This window comes from Ovis canadensis, chromosome 16, assembly GCF_042477335.2.
Source record: "Ovis canadensis isolate MfBH-ARS-UI-01 breed Bighorn chromosome 16, ARS-UI_OviCan_v2, whole genome shotgun sequence".
Taxonomy (NCBI): domain Eukaryota; kingdom Metazoa; phylum Chordata; class Mammalia; order Artiodactyla; family Bovidae; genus Ovis; species Ovis canadensis.
In genome coordinates, this window is record NC_091260.1 from 29,987,309 (window position 1) to 30,009,288 (window position 21,980).

A 21,980-nucleotide genomic window follows, 5' to 3' on the forward strand; every position below is an offset into this window, starting at 1 on the left:
CATGCCAAGCACTGCAGTAAGTGCTTTACTTATTTATTCCTATTAATTATTCTATGTGGTAGATACTATTATCACCATATGTTAGGTAGGAAACTAAAGGATCAGAGACCTTAGCTTGCCAAGGCCACGTCTACCAAGTGGCAGTCCCTGGACCTGAATACCAAAGCCACTGCTCTTAATCAATATCTAATACTGACTTTCATGAGTGACGGAACAGACTAAGCCATCTGAGGTCCATGGGCCCAACAAGACACACAATATTTAGTGGGTAGATACTTGATGAATTAACAAAAGTGATCAATTCTGAACAATAAAGGACTTCACACTGAACCACACTGAAGCTAATTAACTGATTTATTCAACGAAATTACTGAAAGCCTTTTGTGTACCAGGCATTGTTCCAGGTGCTGAGAATACAGCCGTGAACAACACTGTGTCCCTGACTTCAGGCAGTTAACATTCTAGTGGAAGAAGATAGTTTTAAGAGGTGATAGGGGAAAAAAAAAAAAAAAAGAGGTGATAGGAGGTAGATAATAAAATAAGAAAATAAAAATAAATAAATAAAAGAAAATAAGATAATGTTAAAGATGGACTCTGACTGTGTTACTTTAGACTGAGTATTCTGAGAAGTCTTCTCTAGTGACATTTACAAGAGACATGAGAATGACAAGAGAGACCCAGCCAGGCAAACATCTGAAAGCAGAGATCTGGACACGGGAAACAACTGCAACAAGGTTTTAGTATTATAAACAAACCTAAGAAAGCCAGTATAGTTGACATTTAATGAGAAGAGGGGAAAGCAGTACTAGATAAGGTGGAGAAATAGGCAGGAACAGATCATGTGAAGACTTTGTAGGGGAAAAACTGAAGTGTCTGGGCTTTAGTACACGTGCCAAAAAAAAAGCCCCTAGAAGACAGGAAGAACATGTGACTATAATAATAGAGAAAGGCTCCACCAGAACTCATCCCTACTCCAACCCTAAAAAGAAAGAAAAATACCATGTCTCTGCTTTGGGCTACTACTAGAAAAATAAAATCATTGATCACTGCCAACCCCCAGAGCAATTTATACCTAGAACAAAGCTTATGCAGAGCACTCACACACACACACACACACACACATATACACACCTTCACACTTTACACTTCTCTGGACCTTCATGACAAAGCAATCCTTAAGTCTATGTACTCTAATCTTTATGCCCCACTTACCCTCACCATTTGGGCTTCCCTGGTGGATCAGTGGTAAAAGGAATCCACCTGCCAATACAGGAGACATGAGTTCTATCCCTGGGTTGGGAAGATCCCCTGGAGAAGGAAACAGCTACCCACTACCGTATTCTTGCCTGGGAAATCCTGTGGACAGAGGAGCCTGGTGGGCTACAGTCCATAGAGTTGCAAAAGAGTTGGACGCGCCTCAGCAGCTCTACAACAACCACCCTCATGATTCATCTGGTCCAATGTAAATGACAGAATCCCTACCTCCCCACCAGCACCCTGCTCCATCCGGGTCCTCCACAGAAGTATATGCCCTGTCCTCTCCTCCTCTCACTTTTGATCCTTGTTTCCAAGAGGCCCATTTCAGTCTGAGAGGGAGAGCTCAGCTTACATATATTTGGAGAACCAATGCTGTGCCAAGTACTGAAATAGCTGTTAAGAATTGAAAAGGGTCTTTTCCCAAAAATATGAAGAATGATGAGGTGGGAGGAAGAGAGAATTATAGAAACAAACTATGAAAAATACGTTTCTAGAATACCAGTTGGAATCCAGAGTACATTTCTCCCACAAAAACAATATTATGAGTGGTTTATCTAATGCGTAAAAAGGTTTTTTGGTCTGAGAAACAAATCATCATTTGTAACTTCTACTGGAAATATTTCCAAGTACTAATTAACTTACAAGGGAAGCTTTAGGCAGCAATCAGTTCCTGAATTGCAGATTAAGTATATCCTCAAAAATTAACAATTCAGCAATGACAGACCCATCATAATGGATTATTTAAAATGCCACATTACTAAAGCATATTAAATTTTTTAAAGATCCTATACCAAACCAATAAAAAGCAAATGTGGCATATGTATTAGTATCATTGTTTCATAGAGGAAGAATTTACAGCTATCAAGAGAGTTGCCCAGGATCACTGCAGAAAACTAGTACACGGCAGAGCGAGGCCTGATATCAAAGTTCTGGAAACTCAGCTCTTCCTACTGAATCATAAAACGGCCTCACCACACCCCCCTGCTCCCGAACACCTAGAAACACACCACGCACTCCCATAACAGGTTCCTGGAGAAAAGGACTCCTGAATCCATCAGAAATCTGAAAGTGTTAGGGGAAGCACACTGATTGAAACTGCCCCCCCGGCCAGGTACCATAGTAACTATTTGCCTGAGTTGTTTTAGGACAGGAGGGCCTGGTGAGAAACAGGGAACTAACAAGCCTCCACCAACCAGAAGAGTTCGGGAAAGGTCAAAAGGAGACATCACCTGTCCGACCACCTCCCAGAATCTTTCTCTCTGGCATCCATCTTGGCTGAACAAGGCGTGCACCACCAGGAAGGACTCTGAGTCAGAATGATTTGCTAAGGACAACCCGGAAACTAATCCCATCACCACAAAACCTGCAAGCCATGTGGCAGAGCAGTTCTCCTGGGTTCCCTTACCCTACTGCTCTCCACCCGGGTGCCCTTTCCCAATAAAATCTCTTGATTTGTCAGCACATGTCTCCTCGGACAATTCATTTCCAAGTGTTAGACAAGAGCCCAGTTTTGAGCTCTGGAAGGGGTCCCCCTTCCTGCAACAAAAGGACTACATTTTCTGTGTTAAGTATTTATGCGGTACTCAGTTGTGGAGTTGGAGAAGGCAATGGCACCCGACTCCAGTACTCCTGCCTGGAAAACCCCATGAACAGAGGAGCCTGGTGGGCTGCAGTTCATGGGGTTATGAAGAGTCGGACAGGACTGAGCGACTTCACTTTCACTTTTCACTTGCATGCCTTGGAGAAGGAAATGGCAACCCACTCCAGTGTTCTTGCCTGGAGAATCCCAGGGACGGGGGAGCCTGGTGGGCTGCCGTCTATGGGGTCACAGAGTCGGGCACGACTAAAGCGACTTAGCAGCAGCAGCAGCAGTTGTGGAGTTCTCTTGAAAGGACAACAATGGCAACAAAGAATGGAGAGAGAAATATACTGAGTCATTCAACTGTAACAGTGATGAGGTAAACTTCATTTAGAATAAAAGGCAGATGACTACTGACGACTAGCAGTCAGTTTGAAGGACAGCACACCTGGAAACTAACCTCCAACATCTTTCTTTTGGAACTAGCATGCAGAAATACAATAGCGCTGCTACTGTTATCTGCACATGGCAGTTGAGGCAGACATTAAAACTAGTCTCCAAAAAAACTGGAGACCTGAGACTGACAAAGAAAGAGAAGGAAGAAGAAAAGGAGAAGGGGTAAGGAATGAGAAAAGACGGAGGGCGGGGCAGAGGGCAGAGGGCAGGAGGAGAGGCAGAGACAGACACAGACTAACTGATAAGACCAGCCAGCGGGACACTTCCCAAAGGACCCAACAGGATCTTCAGGGCAAGACAGGATCATCAAAAGGGGGGCCTGAAGGCCAGAGAAGCTAGTCTCTCACAGCGCAGGTGCTGTTACAGGTCTGTGTGTGGTGAGAGAAACCCCACACCTATGTTAAAACCAGGTATCCTTTGCCCTTCAGTGTTCCTATTAATTACCAAGGCCCTGGGGACAACGAAGCAAACAGAAAGACTAAATTTGCCTAGGTTTTCTAATTAATCATGCATACACTGAGGTTGTTTTGATTTTCATTATTTTGAATAGTTTGAAAATCATAAGCAAGAGGAAACACTCCTTATGAGCATTTTATAAGCTCTTAACTATACTACCGAAGAGAATTATTCAAAGTCTAAATGCATACTCCTTTTTTCCCCTAAGAACAATACGAAGAAAGGAGAAGGTGAAAATTAAAAGGGCAAGTCGCCCTTCTCACTATTTCACAAGTCATTCAGTTCAATTTATTCATTACTGGAACTCTAATACTCTTCGATGCTATTAAAGTCTAAATAATCTAGCGATATATGACCAAGGGCCTAAAACACTCAGACCTTCTAAGTGGGCTTTCTAAGCTTGAGTCTGTAAGGTATTTTCCCAATTCTGGAAAAATCCAAGGTCCAAAGATAATACAGATGTGCCTACAGTTGAAAACAAACTAATTTTCATTAAAAGAAATAAATACAGAAAACCCAATACCTCTGCCTGTCACCAAAAAACAGAATTCTCAGGCCTGCATCATCTTTAATTCCAGTCAAGACCATTTTTTAGCCTACTACATTACCTGTGTTTATCCTTAGTTTTAGGACATTCCATGCAAATAATAAACCCACCCCATTATTAAAAGTTAAAGCCATGAGTAAGTAAACTGAGAAAAAGAAGGCGTAAGATTGTAAGAGAAGTTTTCAGGATGGGGAACACGTGTATACCTGTGGTGGATTCATGTTGATGTATGGCAAAACCAATAAAATACTGTAAAGTAATTAACCTCCAATTAAAATAAATAAATTTATATTTTTTAAAAAATAGAGAGAAGTTGAAGGAAAAAGAATTTCAAAATCAAAAATGTTCCCTCAGTGATATAATTTATTCAGGCATGGATCAATATGGATGCTAAAACCATTAAGTGAAAGAAGAGCTGTTGGGGAACAGGATATTCCCAGTGTGTCTAAGTATCATCCCATAGATTACTTGCTAAATGCAATGAAGAAATAAACCTTTAAAATGAAGGGATCTGTCAGTCACCAGATCAACCAAGAAAGCAAATTTACTACAGTATCACCAACAGCTGCACAACTTGAGCTAAGTGCCTTCTAAGGTGATGCAAAAGGAAGTATATAACCTCATCTCTGAAATACCAAAAATGATCGGCAACAATCTAATCAGCACTCTAGCTTCCATGTCCAGTTTAAAAGAAAGAAAGGAGGACTTCCCTGGTGGTCCAAGTGGTTAAGAATCCGCCTGCCAAAGCAGGGGACATGGATTCGATCCCTTGTCCAGGAAGGTCCCACAAGCTTCAGGGCAGCCAAGCCTGTGCACCGCGATCACTGAGCCCTCGTGCTTCAACTCCTGAAGCCTGCGCACTTAAGCTGGTGCTCCATAAGGGAAGCCAGCATCGCACTGAGAAGCCTGTGCGCAGCAATGAAGTGTAGCCCTCACCTGCTGCAACTAGAGAGAGCCCATGTGTAGCTATGAAGACCCAGCACAGCCAAAAATAAATAAGTAAATAATTAAAAAAAGAAAGAAAGAAAAGAACACTTCAGGAACGATGGCATGAACAGCTCCATCGATCCTCTCCTCAGTTAAACAACCGTAACTGATAAAAGTTACAAAAAGGAACCATTTTCAGTCTCTAGAAAGTATGTCTATGGACACACAGCAAACGGAGCATTTACACAAGAAATACTGCTAAATTTTGGTAAAAATAGCAAGAATCTGTGGCATTTGAGCCACAAGCTCACTGCTGCTCCACAAAATGCAGAGGCTACACTCCTGGCAGAATGAGCCAAGACAGGAGGCTGCAGTTTCTCCCCACAAAGGGCAAGCGGCCAGCATTTCTCATCTGTCCCAGCTCTGTTTCAGACAAGCACAGCCAAAAGGTCTGGTACTCTTCTTCCAGCCTGGCAGCACTCATGGGGCAGAAGCTCTACCCCAGGACTGTCAGGCCAAGCACAGTGGGCCTGAATCATGCCTACCCCAGGATGCTCAACCAGAAACAATAAAGGCTGGAGATTCCAGTACTCCACTTTTTAAAAATGAATGGAACATCTAGAAAGAAGATCAACAAGGAAATATGCTTTGAACATGATACACAAACCAGACCTAACAAACATTCCACTCAACAACAGCAGAATGCGAGCAACCACTCATCTCAAGCGTACAGCAAACATTCTCCAGGAGAGACCATAATGCTAGACCAAAAAATTAGTCTCAACACACTTAAAAGAATTGAAATCATACAAATAAATTATCAGATTGGAATCAGTAACAGAAATATGGAAATAACATTCACACTTCCAGATTTCAAAGCTTACAATGGAGCTACAGTAATCAAGACAGTGTTGGTACTGGCAAGAGGCCGGATACACACATTAAAGAAACAGATTTTAAAGTCCAGATAGACTCTTACATCTAAAGGCAAGTGATTTTCAACAAGGGCACCAAGACAATTCGATAGAAAAAGAACAGTCTTTTCAACAAATAGTGAGGGAACCACTGAATATCAACATACAAAGAATAGCTGGACCTCTTCCTTATACCATAAACAAAAATTAACTCCAGATGAATCACAGAGCTAAGCATGAAGAGTTAACTCTATAAAACTCTTAGAAGGCCTAGCAGTAAATCTTCATGACTTTGGACCAGGTAAAGCATTCTCAAATACAATACCAAAGCACATGCAATTAAACTAACAATTATATTCATCAAACTTTAAAACTTTACCAAGCAATATCATCAAGAAAGTAAAGACAATTCACAGAATGGGAGAAAATATTTGCAAATTGACTAAACTAAAGCATTTGACTGTGTGGATCACAACAAACTGAGGAAAATTCTTAAAAGGATGCGAATACCAGACCACCTTACCTGCCTTCTGAGAAACCTGTATGCAGGTCCAGAAGCAACAATTAGAACCAAACAAAGAACAATGCACTGGCTCAAAATTGGGAAAGGAGTGTATCAAGGCTGTATATTATCACCCTGCTTATTTAGCTTACATGCAGAGTGCATCATGCAAAATGCCAGACTGGATGAATCACAAGCTGGAATTAAGACTGCAGAAGTATCTACAACCTCAGATATGAAGATGATACCACCCTAATGGCAGAAAGCAAAGAGGAACTAACAGCCTCTTGATAAAGGTGAGAGAAGAGAGTGAAAAAGCTGGCTTAAAACTCAACATTCAAAAAACTAAGTTCATGGCATCCAGTTCCATCAATTCATGGCAAATGAGTTCAGTTCAGATGCTCAGTCGTGTCCGACTCTTTGCGACCCCACGGACTGCAGCACGCCAGGCTTCCCTGTCCATTACCAACTCACAGAGCTTGCTCAAACTCATGTCCATCGTGTCGGTGATGCCATCCAACCATCTCATCCTCTGTCGTCCCCTTTTCCTCCTGCCTTCAATCTTTCCCAGCATCAGGGTTTTTTCAAATGAGTCAGTTCTTCATATCAGGTGACCAAAGTATTGGAGCTTCAGCTTTAGCATCAGTCCTTCCAATGAATATTCAGGACTGATTTCCTTTAGGATTGACTGGTTGGATCTCCTTGCTGTCCAAGGGACTCTCAAGAGTCTTCTCCAACACCACAGTTCAAAAGCATCAACTCTTCGGCGCTCAGCTTTAAGGCCCAAGTTCCAGTCTTTGGCTACTTGATGCGAAGAGCTGATTCACTGCAAAAGACCCTGATGCTGGGAAAGATTGAAGGCAGGAGGAGAAGGGGTAGACAGAGGATGAGACGGTTAGATGGCATCACCGACTTAATGCACATGAATTTGTGCAGACTCCAGGAGATGGTGAAGGACAGGGGAGCCTGGTGCGCTGCAGTGGGGGTCTCAAAGAGTCAGACACAATGTAGCAACTGAACAACAACAATATCTGGTATGTGACTTAGATGCAAGATATATAAAGAATTTTTACAATTCAAAAAAGATATCTAATTAAAAGGCAAAAGATGAGGGGGAGGTTTCTCAACCTTATAAACACTATCTACAGAAAACCCATAGACAACACCATACTTAATGGTGAGAAACAAAGCTTTCCCACTAACATCAGGCACAAAGGAAGGCTATTCCCTCTTACCACTCCTTTTCAACATGGAACTGGAAGTCCTTCATAATACAATAAAGGTAAGAAAAGAAAAGGTATATAGATCAGAAAGGAACACCAAATCTGGTCTGTCTGAAGATGATGTGATCATCTATGTAGAAATCTGAAAGAATCAACCAAAACCTCCTGGAACTAACAGGCAATTTATAGCAATGTTGTGGGATACAAGATGAATACACAAAAGTCAAATGTTTTCCTGTATACCAACAATGAACAAGTGGAAGTGAAAATTTAAAACACAGTATTGTTTACATCAGCAACCCCCAAAACTAAGTACTTAGACATAAATTGAACAAATATATACATGATCTCTACAAGGAAAACAACAAAATACCAAAAAACAAAATCAAAGAACAACTAAATAAATAGATATTCCATGTTCATGGACAGGAAGACTCAACACTGTCAACATGTTACTTCTTCTCAACCTGAATTCTGGATTTTGGTTGGAACCAAAACTCCAAAAAATGGTCTTACAGATACAAACAATCTGATTCTAATCTTTACACAGAGAAACAAAGTCCCTGGAAAAGCCAATACAATACTGAAGAACAAACTGGGAGGACTAACACTATCAACTTCAAGACTTACTATAAAGCTATAGGAATCAAGAGAGTGATTCTGGTGAAAGAGCAGACAAACAGACCAATGAAACAGATCGGAAAGCCCAGAAACAGACACCCATAAATTCGATCTTAGACAAAGGGGCAAAGGCAATACAATGGAGGAAGACAGTCTCGTCAATAAATGGTACAGGAACAACCGAACCTCCACACGCAAAACAAAATGAATCTAAACACAGGGTTACGTCTTTCACAAAAACTAACTCAAAATGGATTACAGACCTGAATTTAAATATAAAACTCCACGAAAATAACTTAGGAGAAAACCTAGATGACCTTGGGTGTGGTGATTTGTTTACCAAAGACACAATCCATAAAAGAAATCATTGATAAGCAGGACTTTACTGAAATTAGAAACTTCTGTTCTGCAAAAGATAGTATCATGAATGAGAAGACAAACCACAGACAGGGATAAAATATGTACAAAAGACATATCTGATAATGAATTGTTATCCAAAATGTAAAAAGAACTCTCAAGACTACCTGGCATTCCATGGGGTCACAAAGAGTCAAACACAACAGAGTGACTGAACTGAACAGGACTAGCTGGCAGTCCAGTGGATAAGGCTCCGTGCTTCCACTGCAAAGGACTCAGGTTCAATCCCTGGTCAGGGAACCAAGATCCTGCTTGCTGTGCAGCATGGCCAAAAAAAAAAAAAGAAAAGGCAAAATGCATGCTGCAGTCCATGGGGTCACAAAGAGTCGGACATGACTGAGTGACTGAACCGAACTGAAGACTCAACAACAAAACAATCAAACAGTCTGATTAAAAAATGGGCCAAAGACCTTAACAAACACCTTACCAAAGAAGATATAGATGTGAAAATAATCATGTAAGAAGGTGCTCCACATCACATGCTATCAGGGAAATACAAATTAAAATGTCAGTGAGATACACTACACACCTATTAGAATGGCCAAATGGTAGGTAGCAAGAATGTGGAGCAATAGGAACTCCCAGACATTGCTGGTGGAAGTGCAAAATTGTATAACCACTTTAGATGACTGTTTGGTGGTTTCTTAAACATACTCTTACTATACAATCCAGCCATTGCATTACATGGTATTACCCAAAGCAGCTGAAAATTTTATATCTACTCAAAACCCTACACATACAGGTTTATAGCAGCTTTATTCCTAACTGCCAAAACTTGGAAGTAATCAAGATATTCTTCAGTAGGTGAATGGATAAATAAACTGTGGTGCATCAAGACAATGGAATATTCTTCAATGCTACAAAGACAGGATCTACCAAGCCACAAATAAAAAGGACTGAGAAACATGTGGAGTGACTTCCATTTGAGGTGATGAAATGTTCTAAAATTGTTTGTAGTGATGACCGCACAACTCTGTGAACATACTAAAAATCACTGAATTGTATACTTGCAGTGAGTGAATTATATGGTCTGTGCATTATATCCTAACTAAGCTGTTATTTTCTTTTAAGTGCTCTAACTATGTAAACGCCAGTTAGCACGAGACCAAGAAAAGTAACTGAAGAAATGAGAAACATGTGGCTGAAGTGTTAATAAGTAATGTTAATAAGAGCAAGAGAGAGTTATAGTTTAAGAAATTAAAGCAAGATTAAAGGACATAAGACTTCTGCAATAATCTGGAAGGTTCCAGAGATGCTGCTGCTGCTGCTGCTAAGTCGCTTCAGTCATGTCCGACTCTGTGCGACCTCAGAGACGGCAGCCCACCAGGCTCCCCCATCCCTGGGATTCTCCAGGCAAGAACACTGGAGTGGGTTGCCACTTCCTTCTCCCCAGAGATGCTAGTCCCATTCAAATCCACAAGTGAAGTCACTCAGTCGTGTCTGACTCCTAAAGACCCCCATGGACTGCAGCCTACCAGGCTCTTCCATCCATGGGATTTGCCAGGCGAGAGTACTGGAGTGGGGTGCCATTGCCTTCTCCCCAGAGATGCTAGTCCCATTCAAATCCACACTGCACCATTTGAATTCATTTCAGTTTCTCAACAGGAAAACTCTTCTCCATACGTGCATTATAGGTTGTTTAGCATCCTTACACAGTATATGTAAAGACAGTTTTGACTCAAAATGCTTCCGTATATCTCCAAATATCTTTACGTTAAAGAACCATCAGAGCTACCGAAAAATTCTCCACAAGATGTCATGCAGACAGTCAAAGACTGATCTACTTTGGGATAAAAAATACACAATAAAACATATATAACAAGAAAGAGAGATATTCCCTTGCTTTCTCTTCTCTACTCCTGAAATATTCTATCTATTCAAGAGTTTCAAAGGACCTACAAACTACTTAGTGGTAGAAATCCAAGTTTAAATCCTAAACCAATCAGAATTTTTAAAATGATCTTTTTTTAGTCTGTTGTGTAATTAGAGGAATATATATAATGTCAAATAAAAAAATACTACATAAAATATATGCAGCAAAGCTATACAAATAAAAAATGTCTAAGAATAAAGACAAGCGAGAAACAGAATTATAAACAGTACTGTTCTGAAGTAGTCCCAGAAGTTAGAGGGATTTTAACAGTCTACACATTCCACTTTTATGATGAAAAACGATTTTTTTTTAAGGCCAAGAATTTTCACTTTATATCTATTCTAAATTTGCATGGGAATATTTGCTTGATTTCTCTTCTGTAATTCTAAAACATTCCAACTCAAGAGCTTCAAATCATGATGTATTTCTCTTGACAAGCACATACCAAGAGATCATGGCAATACATTAAAAATGCACATTTAAGTAGATAATGTGGTCAATAAGCGCACTCTCATGAAAACATTCAGGAGAAAGCTTACAAACTTGGTTTTCAGTAGCAAGAGTTGATAAGCAATAGTTCTGCCATATTTACCTAGATCTGTGATAGCAACGTTTACCAAAACACAATCCTTCTCATGAAGGGGACTTTGAGCCTTACAATCCAGTTTTAACTATAAATATTCATCTCTAAAAATTCTTATGAAGTGATGTCAAGAGTTTAAAATATTTAACAGACTGAGAAAAATGAAACTAACAAAAAAAATTTTTATTACTTTCCTTTTACATAATGCTTCATATACATATATACGGTACACTTTCATCACATAAAAGGAAAATAAATTTGTGTTTGTTAGCAATAGTGTGTTTATCTTTAATTCCACTTTGAAGTCTTTTCCTGTTCCATGAAAGCTTCCACATCAACATACTCCTTTACCAGACAATGTCCTACTAGGATGTAAAAATAAACTGATTAATCTGCAGTGCCATCTGATGGTGAGAAGTAAGTAGCACATCCCAAAGACTATGTTCAAGCATCCTTTTCCCTCAACGACCTGGGAAGAGAAGGACACTGAGATTCTCTTTCGTGACCACCGGCCAGGACAACCATCTGCAAGGTGGCAGGAAAACTTCCTTACAGCACTGTCTCTACTTCTTTACTTGAACGCTGCATCATGAAAAATACTCTCATCTCTACCAAAAGAAAATGTGAGATGAAGCTATGTTTTTGAGATTCATACAAAATAAAATGATGGAACTTAAGAAAATGTAATATTCATAAGCAATGTTTTAGCAAAAAGAAGACTGAGAAATTGTGGAATAGGAAAGGCAGAGTGATAAGAGGAGCGGGATGAAAACACCTAAAGAGAAAAACATTGCAGCAGTCCACATTTGACAGGACAAATATTCAGAAAGAGGAAGAATGGCGAAATACGAGCCATTGAGAGTGACATAATAACTTGAAAGCTCCAGTTTTCGTCCTGGAAGAATAGGCACTAGGCAAATAACTTGAATGAAGAGTAGCCTTTTTGGTGAAATGTATAAACAATGCAGTATTTACCATAAATTACTGGAACATCCCCTACAGAGAGACGAGAGGAAGATGTCATTTTTTCAAGGACAGTTAAATGCCTGCAAGTTAAATCATGATCTACAGTTCAAGTCTATGAAAAGAAGAACAGAAGGCAGAAAACATATTCTGGAGAATTATAGATAGGAAATATTACAAAATTGCTAAACTGCCTGGGGTCAAAAGCAAACTAGTCAAAGATGTGTCAAAGAAAAGGAAGAAATGAATTTCTGTGAAAACTAGGGGAAGAGTTCCAACATAACGAAAATAGAAAAGTAATCATACTAAAAAGCTTAGAGAAATGGATATTTTTATTACTGTAAGAAACCAAAATCTTAAAGCAGTTTGCCCAAAAATTAATAGTTAAATTTGAATCTGACCAAGCTTCTAGACAGCACGACCAACACAGTTAGAGGGAAGTAGGTAGAGGTGAGACGAAATAAGATTGATCATGAGCTGATAACCGTGAAACCTGGGTGATGAGTAGATAAGGGTTCATCAGACAATTCCTACTTTTATGCACGTTTTTTAAAATGGCAGCTAATGGACCACGATACAGAGAATATGAAAGCTACTACTCACTCCTGACAACACCTCCCCTGGAATCTTTAACTGAAAGTGCTCCTTCTTACCTACAGAACATACTTCTATTACTACATCTATTTCCTTGTTAATTTGAGTCCCACCTACAAAACTAGGAGCTGCATAAAGGCAAGAACTGTGTCTTATTCATCTATACCTGCCTGCACCTGATATAATGTGTCAAAGATATAGTAAATGCTCCGTAAATGTTTGAGGAACTTAAGGCAATAATGTGATTGCAATTTCTAAGAGTGGAAGGCAGGCTTTCAGAAAAGGTAAGAAAGAGGTGAAAGACACGTTTCTGGAAGTATAGGAATTACAGCGCAGTAGAGAGAGAAATGTCTATAAAAGGCACTGCAAAGGCGAACAGTCTGCGGAAGGGCTAAAGCACAGATGAAGGAATAAAGGAACAAGCAGCTCACTAAGTGCCGTCAGCTACTGAAACGGGCACACTGAGCCAGTAAACGCTAACAATGCTCTTCACTGGGACTAACTAACATCCTTGGTTCTAATCCTGTGCTCTTTTTCAGGTTTCTCATACTTGCTGGCTTACCATTAGACTTTTCCACATTCATTCATTCAAATATTTATTGAATACCTGCAAATGCGAGACATTATTCTAGGCACTTAGGACACAACAATGCACTAAAAAGGCAAAAAAAAAAAAAACCTCTGTTCTCATGAAGAGTATATTCTAGTGGGTAGAGACACAGAAATAAATGTGTAACCTATATAGTATGTAAAAAGGCAGTATACAGTGCCAGGATGCAGCTGTGAGAGAAGGCCTATCCAATAAACCCACATATTGTGCTGTACTGGGAGTTTTTAGTAAAATGGCATTGAAAAACGTCAGGAAGTCTTTTGCCTGTTTGGTATACATGGGAGTCCCCATGACTGAACACATCCTCGTAAGAAAAGTTAAGGACCTTTTCCTCAACAACAGGGACACCCACCAAGGCAACGCTGAGCAGCGAGTGCCGCCACCACCTTCTGTGACATCTCTCTAGGCGAAAGGAAAAGACACATATTTGTATAAAGACTACTAAAGAACAGCAATTATGCTTCCTAGTTTTAAAGTTCCTTGTCTGATGCCAAAGAAATGAGAAGGAGAAACTGTAATATGATTCTGGACAAGATACTGTTCTTTGGGAGTAATGAAGTGAAGGGAAGTCGCTCAGTCATGTCTGACTCTTTGCAACCCCATGGACTGGAGCCTACCAGGCTCCATCCATGAGATCTTCCAGGCAAGAATACTGGAGTGGGTAGCACAGCCCAAATTTAATAGACCACAACTGACCAAATTTTAGTCAAAACTTTTTGCTAACTGTTAAAGGATCATCAGTCCTCTACAAACATATGTATCTTTGACTAGTAGTTTCCAATTACTGATCCAGGATATCGTATGATTCGTCTTAGAAGAATCTCATAATCTTGCTGTGACAGTTTTGCCTGAAGGGTCATTTGTATTTATAAAAATTCATTCATTAAAACATGTATAGGCTGTATGCCCAATAGCATCTTCAGAATTAACAACTGTTTCATATTTCATCACTAAGATAATATTTTGCATCATTAAAATAATTTCCTATCACCTTGGAGCCATCCATGCCACTTCTCTCAACAGTAAATATATCTAATTTAAGCATTCTGTTTTACTGGCCAAGAAACTGCATTCAAAAGGTAAAAGAGATAAATTGTGAATCCAGTACGGTCACAGGCAAATTGGTGACATTTCTGGGAATTTAGAATTCAAGCCTCCCATCACAACCCCATACTCTCTACTGATCATCCAATTTTTTCTTTTAATTGGACTGTCAAATACCAAGTGAAATTAACTGTTTTTTAAAAATCTTTAGACTTGAGAACCAAAATACAATAAAGACTATAGTTTATCTTCCTGATAAATATTACAGCAAAACTGAACACCGAAATTAAGTCAATGAAAACACAAGCTAAAAAGCTTAATATTAGAAGAAATTGTAAATGACTAAGAAGATAAAGGATTACGATATAGAATATATATGGAACGTCTGTAAATCAATGAGAAATAAAAAACAGGCTGAAGGATATACAGAGACAATTCACAGATGGGAAAAGTCAAATGGTCAATAAGTATCAGGACAGACAGATAGCCTCACTGGCTATGAGGAATTTTTTAAAAATTGAGATATTACTTTATAATCATCAGACTGGCAAAAATTACAAAGTCTGAAAAGATTCAGTCTTGCAAGAACGTATGTAAACAGAAACCTTTAAGCACTGCTGCTTGGAGTATACATGAGTAAAGATACTTCAGAGAGCAATCTTGCCATTAGCAGTGAAATGTGTCTGTGTGTGGGGTGTGGGTGTATGTGTGTTATGTATCCTATGATCAGGTAATATCCTATGCCCAGCAGTTCCACACTTGATACTCTAACTGAAGAAACTCCTGCATAAGGATACAAGAAAGAGAAAAGGATAAGGGTGTCTGTCTTGGCATTGTCTACAGTAAGAGCTAGAGACAATACACTACCCCTCTTTAATGGAATGGATTTACATAAAATATATCTTATCTTCTCCCTGTAGAATGTGTTCCCTCTGGCTGGAAAATTCTTGCCTCTAGCTATCAGCATGTCTTGCTGTTTAGCTTCGATCCAGTTTCTGCTCAAACTAATCAAATAAGTCTTCCTTGGCTGCCTAATCTAAAATATAAAATAGCTTTCCCTTCAATTAAGAAACTCTCTAATCTGAATATCCTTCCATCTTCTAATCTTCCATTTTAATATTTTTAACTGTCTGATAGTCTAATATATATGATTTTATTGTCCAGAATCCCAATTATAATCTAAGATCTAGAGACCAGGGACTTCGACTTGTTCAAAGGTACCTCACCAGAATCTAGAAGTAGTATCGGGCACAAAAGAGAATGATGAATAAATAGTTGTCAAATAAATGAATCCAATGACTAAATCCCAATCTCTGTGTACAGCTGTGTAAAGTCTTTGACGTTTCAAACTCACTCAGTCTAACCTCCAGAATATGTAATATTCACATTTTTTTCAACTTTCTGATTATTCAAATTCCATTCATGGTATTCAGCAATAAAGCAGGAACTACTCTGAGAAATAAATAAGAGAGCCCTTGCATTCAAGTCTAGAGAGAAAAAAAAAAAGACAATTACAAAAGACATTATAAAAGCTATACTAAGCTGTTATTGAAGAACACTCAGAAGACCTAACTCACCCTAGGAACGCTGGGGAAGGCTTCCCAGAGAGCACGGCCACATTTGCGCTGAGCAGAAGTTATCCAGATGAGCACACACGGGTATTAGTAAGACAGGGGATGGGTACGCTTGAGGCAGAAGACACACAACATACAAACATCTCAAATTTAAAAAAACATCCAAAGACTTCTGAAGAACTGTAAACAACTCAGCATGACAAAAGAACGTGAGGCAGGAAAATAGCTGAAGGTGAAAGCAAAAGGCAAGCAAGACCCAAAGCATTAATGTCTCTATTTCCTAAGCCTGGTAGTTTGGATTTTTATCTGAACGCCTGCATAAAAGAAGTGCAGAATAACAGCGCAATCAACCCACAGAAAAAGAAAGGGTATGGAGGGGTGGTGCACTGTCAGGAGCAAGGAAACTTTTTAGAAGGTTTACAGAGAAGGCTGGATAATACTGATAATCTGAACCAAGGTGGCAGCCACGGAGAAAAAGAAGATGAAAGAGATAAAACAAGATCCGGTTAATTAGTATATAGGAAAGTGAGGGAAGGTCAGCACACCAACATAATAACAGGGAAGAGTTAAGATTCTGGGTGTCTCCAACTGAGTGATGAGTTGTACACAAGAATCACAAGAGGAAGGGAAGCAACTTCAGAAAGGGTGAGATACATAGTTTTTTTGACATGAGTTTAAGGTGTCTTACAATAACCACAGTGTGTCAGTGCTTAAGAGTGATGTATGCTAAACAGAGATTTGGGAATCATCAAAATAAGGACAGAAGTTGAAGTCATAACAGATGAAATCCTTCAAATAGAGTAGGCAGAGAGGCAGAAGACAGTACCCCAGAGTGAAATGAATGTTTAAAGTGGCCAGAGAGGAGAGAAAATATACGAAGGAAAGACTGACCAAGAGCTAGAAAGGACGTAAGGAGACTACAGTGGCACAGAAACGTAAGAGAATTTCAACGGGACAGTCAGTCAAAGTGTCAAAAGATTTACAAGATTCCATTAGATTTCAGACTAAAGAGATCAATAGTGACCATCACCCCATCAAACTCAGTGACGGCAACAGACGGCAGCCTTCAACACATTGAAAAATAAGTAAATAAGTAACAGGAAGGTGGAGAAAATGAATATAGACAGCTCAAGAAACTTAAAAAAAATTATTACAGATAAAACTGAAGAGGAATCTAGAGTGAAAAGCGTATATTTAACATGAGTGCAGTACGTTTAAATCCTAGTAAGTTAGAACCAGTTGAGAGTAAAATGGATAACCAACTGTTATGGACTGTATTCCCCAAAATTCATATGTTGGAGCCCTAACCCTCAGTATCCCTAATATTGAAGATTTTTGAAGATGTGATTAAGTTAAGTGAGGCTATCAGCGTGGCCTCTCATCCAGTGTGATTGGTATTTTAAAGAGAAAAAGAGACACTAGAGGTTCTAGTGCTCAAAGGTTCAGCCATGTAAAGAGGCAAAAACGTGGTCATATGTAATGCAAGGAGAGAGGCCTCAGAAGAAATCAATTCTGCACTAACCTCGGTCTTGGGTTTCCGGCCTCCAGAACTGTGAGAAAATAAATTTCTGTTGTTTAAGCCACCCAGTCTCTGTTTTTTGTTATGTCAGCCCTAGCAAACTAATACATCAAGTAAACACTGTCCCTGAGGGAAAAAAAAAAAAATCCAGAGCACAATTAGAAATGAACAGATAAAGGCGGACGAGTACGTGGGTGAAGAAGGCAAAAGCAATGATTTCCCAGCAATTCCTCTGTGAAACAGAGACCAAGATTATCCAGGAAAGAGTAAGAAGGAAGGAGGTGGTGGGCTAGTAACCACCATGGGAGACAAGAGTAATCACTAAAGACATCCAGGATTAGTAGGCTGCCTTTCCATTAGTCAATAAATGTTTGTTGTTGAATGAATACCTAGCTGTCATTCATGAATGCTTTAGTTCAGTTTTGATAAGGTGAACTCTAGCAGTAACTAGCAAAAGAAATGCATTATAGTGAATCAGAACCTGAGTTAAAAATTTAGATAATACGTGACCTTATGCACGTCACTTAGCACTGCTGGGCCTTTAGCTGCTTCAACCAGAGAAATCAGACTTGATATCCAGCATAAGATCACCTCAGATTAGAAATAAAAAGTGCTATAATTTTTATGCAGGTTTGTGCACGACCTTGGTCTTCAACTTTTACCAACCAATGTAGTGTGCCTCAGGCTATAATATACATTCACATCATCTGGAAAGCTTGTTAAAATGCAGATTCTGATTCAGTAGGTCTGGGTTAAGCTGGAGAGGGTGCACGTCTAATAAACTTTCAGGTCATGCCATACACCAGATTTTGAGCAGCAAGGGTAGAACACTGTCGCAGCTCAAGTCCTACAAAGCTTTTAACTGTCGACTTATCTGTAATCAGCCTGATATTTAGAAAACCAAGCAAAAACACTCCAGATTCACACCTGCCCAAAATGTGTCTTGCTGTTTCCTAAAACACTCTGAAATTAAGTGACAGTCCCCATTTGATGCAGATAGGAAAAGAAAGGAACTGTCATCAATAACACTAAACTAGGAAAAGCCCAAGATTAAATACAAACACACACACAAACATATATACAACACAAAGGCTAAAATCTATCCAATCAAACATATTTTCTTTCTCAAACTATGAACATTTCTGGAAAAATACACGTACTTATCTCTAGAAAGATTTTCAGTACACTTTAACTGCCAAGTGTCTACAAGGATTCTTTTGCATTCAAGTTTGGTCCTGAATAATCTTCACCTATTTATTTAGAACCTCCAATTATCATCATCACAACTAAACTCATTTGTGTTCAGTAGTTCCTTCTGCTTTAGGAAGTGTAACTAGGGCAGAGACGGTCCAGCTGCCCTAAGGCTGTAATATATTGCCACAAATCACTGCTATAATTAAACTGTTCCTTCTATTCCCTGTCTTAGGAGTTACAGGGGGAAAATTCCACAATCCTATTACACCAATAGGGAGAGATGTTCAGTCTAATTTCACACAAAGCTTCTTTAGTGACAAAAGATGCAAGGGAATGTCAAGAAAAGGATGTCGTAGTAACACCGCCTTTAACCTGAAGCCTCAGTAATGAATAGAGAAGTCTGAAATAACGTGAAAATGAAGGAATGAACTCCTAGTCCGCGGAAAAAAAATAAATAAAAAGCATTACGGTTGAAAGCTGCTCTTCCTTATTCCCTTCTGAAGAATAGACAAACTGCAAGGGCACTACCGCACTACAACTGAGCTCGTACAAACCGGGTGGGGAGGGGAGATGTCAATTGCAATCTTGGCTCCAGGAGGCAATACAGCAATCCTACCTATGTAGTCAAGTTAATCTGAAAAGATAATACTGCCCTCTTTCACCACCACGTTCACAAAAGGATAAAGAAACATGATAGATGCGATGGGCCTCAATATAGTATTGCTGAATCACAAATACCCTCCAAAGCTGCAGAAGAAGCTGGGCTCAAGCACTGGCGGCCATACCTTAGCAAGTAGGTCCTCTATGAAAATATATAACTTCCTTCACTTTTTCTCTAAAGGCAAGCAAGGATCTAATAGTCAATTAAAGCTTTCACAGCACTGCTATTAGCAGCAATGTCGTGGATGCAATATGCAAAAACATACAAGGATTTTATACTAAAGACGACCACGATCTCTGCAAATTAGCACCACCTATCCCCCAAGGGCAAATGCACCACCCTAACCCGCAACCGCAGCCACAATGAGCATCCTACGTCCTCATTTTGACACCTAGTCCGTGCTTCCCCAGACCCTGATTCCTCCAGTCCGTGCTTCCCGGGACCCTGATTCCTCCGCGATCATGCTTCCCGCTGCCAGGCTTACTGGGGCAACCTCGAGCTCCCAGAGGTCCTTAAAGTAACAGAGAGCCAAGCCTGCAGGCCGCCCTCTTCTCGCTACTGCTATGCCTGGCCTCCCAACAGCCACACGTTCTTCCCTCGCCTCTCAGGTCTCCGCTGCCCAGCCCACTCCTCCCTTCCACAGGCGCGCGCTCTGAAGCTCTCAAGCCGGGGCCTCACTGTTTGGTTCGGTCCGGAACAGTCGGTCTCTCCCGCTTCCACGCCCCAACACGAAGCGGCGTCGGCTGCTTCTGCGCCCCACGCTTCCAGTCCACACGCCGCCGCCTACTGATGCCGAAAACGGCTTCTAGGAACGCGCCATGTTCAGCGTCGCGGCTTAAACGACACGGGCGCATGAATACTGCGTCACGGACACCGGCGCGCGTGGACTAGGCAAAGGGAGAAGATGATAGGAGAACGGAGAAAGGAGAGGGAGGAGCTTTCTCTTCGAAACCAAAGGCGCCGGGCAGCTAAGGCAGCTCTGTGCGCTTGCGCAGTATGGGAGCTGGGACCCCGGTCGCTGCGCGATCTGTAACCATGGAAACCATAGGTTCGCTCTGCCCTGCTCCCAGGAAAATCAGTTGTCTCCTGGGTTGATTGAAGCTTAAATCAAAATAATTTCCCCTTTCTTATTATGGATATCAGCTGCCAAACTGCACTGTTTTACAGATCTGTCTAAAGAGAAAAGATTTAAAATAATCCTACTCTCAGCGGTTAACCCTCCCACGTATATTTATTTTTTAAGGTCATACACTTGCTTGGTGGGCGCTTAAGTCCAGAACGATGAGGAGTGGGGGAGGAGATTAAAATGAGATAAATCCAGTTATCTTTGCCTCTGCTATTAACTAGCTTAGTGACCTAAGTATTCTTACATTTAGAAAAAAATTGTTGTAAGGAAATAGTCACGTGTTCATAAGGATTAATAATAATAATTTTTTAAAAGATGGATAACAATCATTTAGAATGTGCCAGATACAGTTCTAAGATCTTCAGCTAAATCATATATTTAAATCCTTAAAACACCCGTATGAGATGCTTTTTACTGTGCCGACTTTACAAATGAAGAAGCCAAAGCAAGGAGGGGTCAAGTAACCTGTGAAAGTTCACACAGCTAGTAAGTAGCAGTGTTACGATTTGAATCAGACAAACATAAGCCTTGCATTACAAGGATGTTCATCACCCAAGAGCTGTTTTTCAAAGTAAAAATATTAAAAAGTACCTAAATGACCACCAAGAAAGGAATGATTAAATCATGGCAGATGCATGTATAATACAAATTGTCGACACAATGCGAACATTAAAAATTATGTTGAAAAATAATCTGAAAAAGAATGGGTATATAGAGGTACAGGCTTCCCTGTGGCTCAGTGGTAAAGCATCCGCCTGCCAATGCAGGTGGTGCAGGTTCAATCCCTGGGGCGGGAAGATGCCCTGGAGAAGGAAATGGCTACCTCTCCAGTATTCTTGCCTGTGTTGAATTAAAAAATAGTCACAGTCCGAAGTTGAGAGTCATGTTTTATTTGGCCGAAATTTTTAGAACTTAAGGGTGGGAGGGAGTATCTCAAGTAGCCCTGAGAGAACTGCTTGGAGGAGGTGGGGTGGGAGAGTGGTAGAAGTTTGCAATGAAGTGCAGGCAGTCTGAACATCAAAAGTATTTTTGTGAATTAAAGAAAACCAGATATCCCACGTTGAAGAATTTAGCATTTGTCTATGTTTGGGAAGATGCAAGAGTCTGGGTTCACTGAAACCATTGCTTTCATATGCATCGTAGCTATCCTGAGGCCAGTATTCTGTGTATTTTCATATCCTGAGTACCTCAGTGCTCGATGTAGGGCCTGGCTGCAGCCTAATGGCTGCCAGATGGTGCAGATCTTCTCCTGTAGTGCCCTGGAGGGCTGGAATCGCTGATGACTGTGAAGTCTTTGTTCACTGATGTGGCAGGAAACACTCCATTTCTCGCATGGGAAA

The 21,980-nt window shown here is 40.2% G+C and overlaps 1 protein-coding gene across 3 annotated transcripts in view; it reads right to left on the reverse strand.

Moving 5' to 3' along the window:
• The window catches only part of IPO11 (importin 11), a 189,076-nt gene extending 168,673 nt beyond the window's left edge, over positions 1-20,403 (reverse strand). For 2 of the 3 annotated variants that reach the window (XM_069556320.1, XM_069556321.1), the window contains exon 1: positions 20,193-20,374. The gene's annotated coding sequence lies outside the window, so the exon portion shown is untranslated. Of the gene's footprint in view, positions 1-20,192 lie in introns of all 3 variants that reach the window. The other variant, XM_069556319.1, reaches the window with a different exon arrangement.
• Between the last annotated feature and the right edge of the window lie 1,577 nt (positions 20,404-21,980).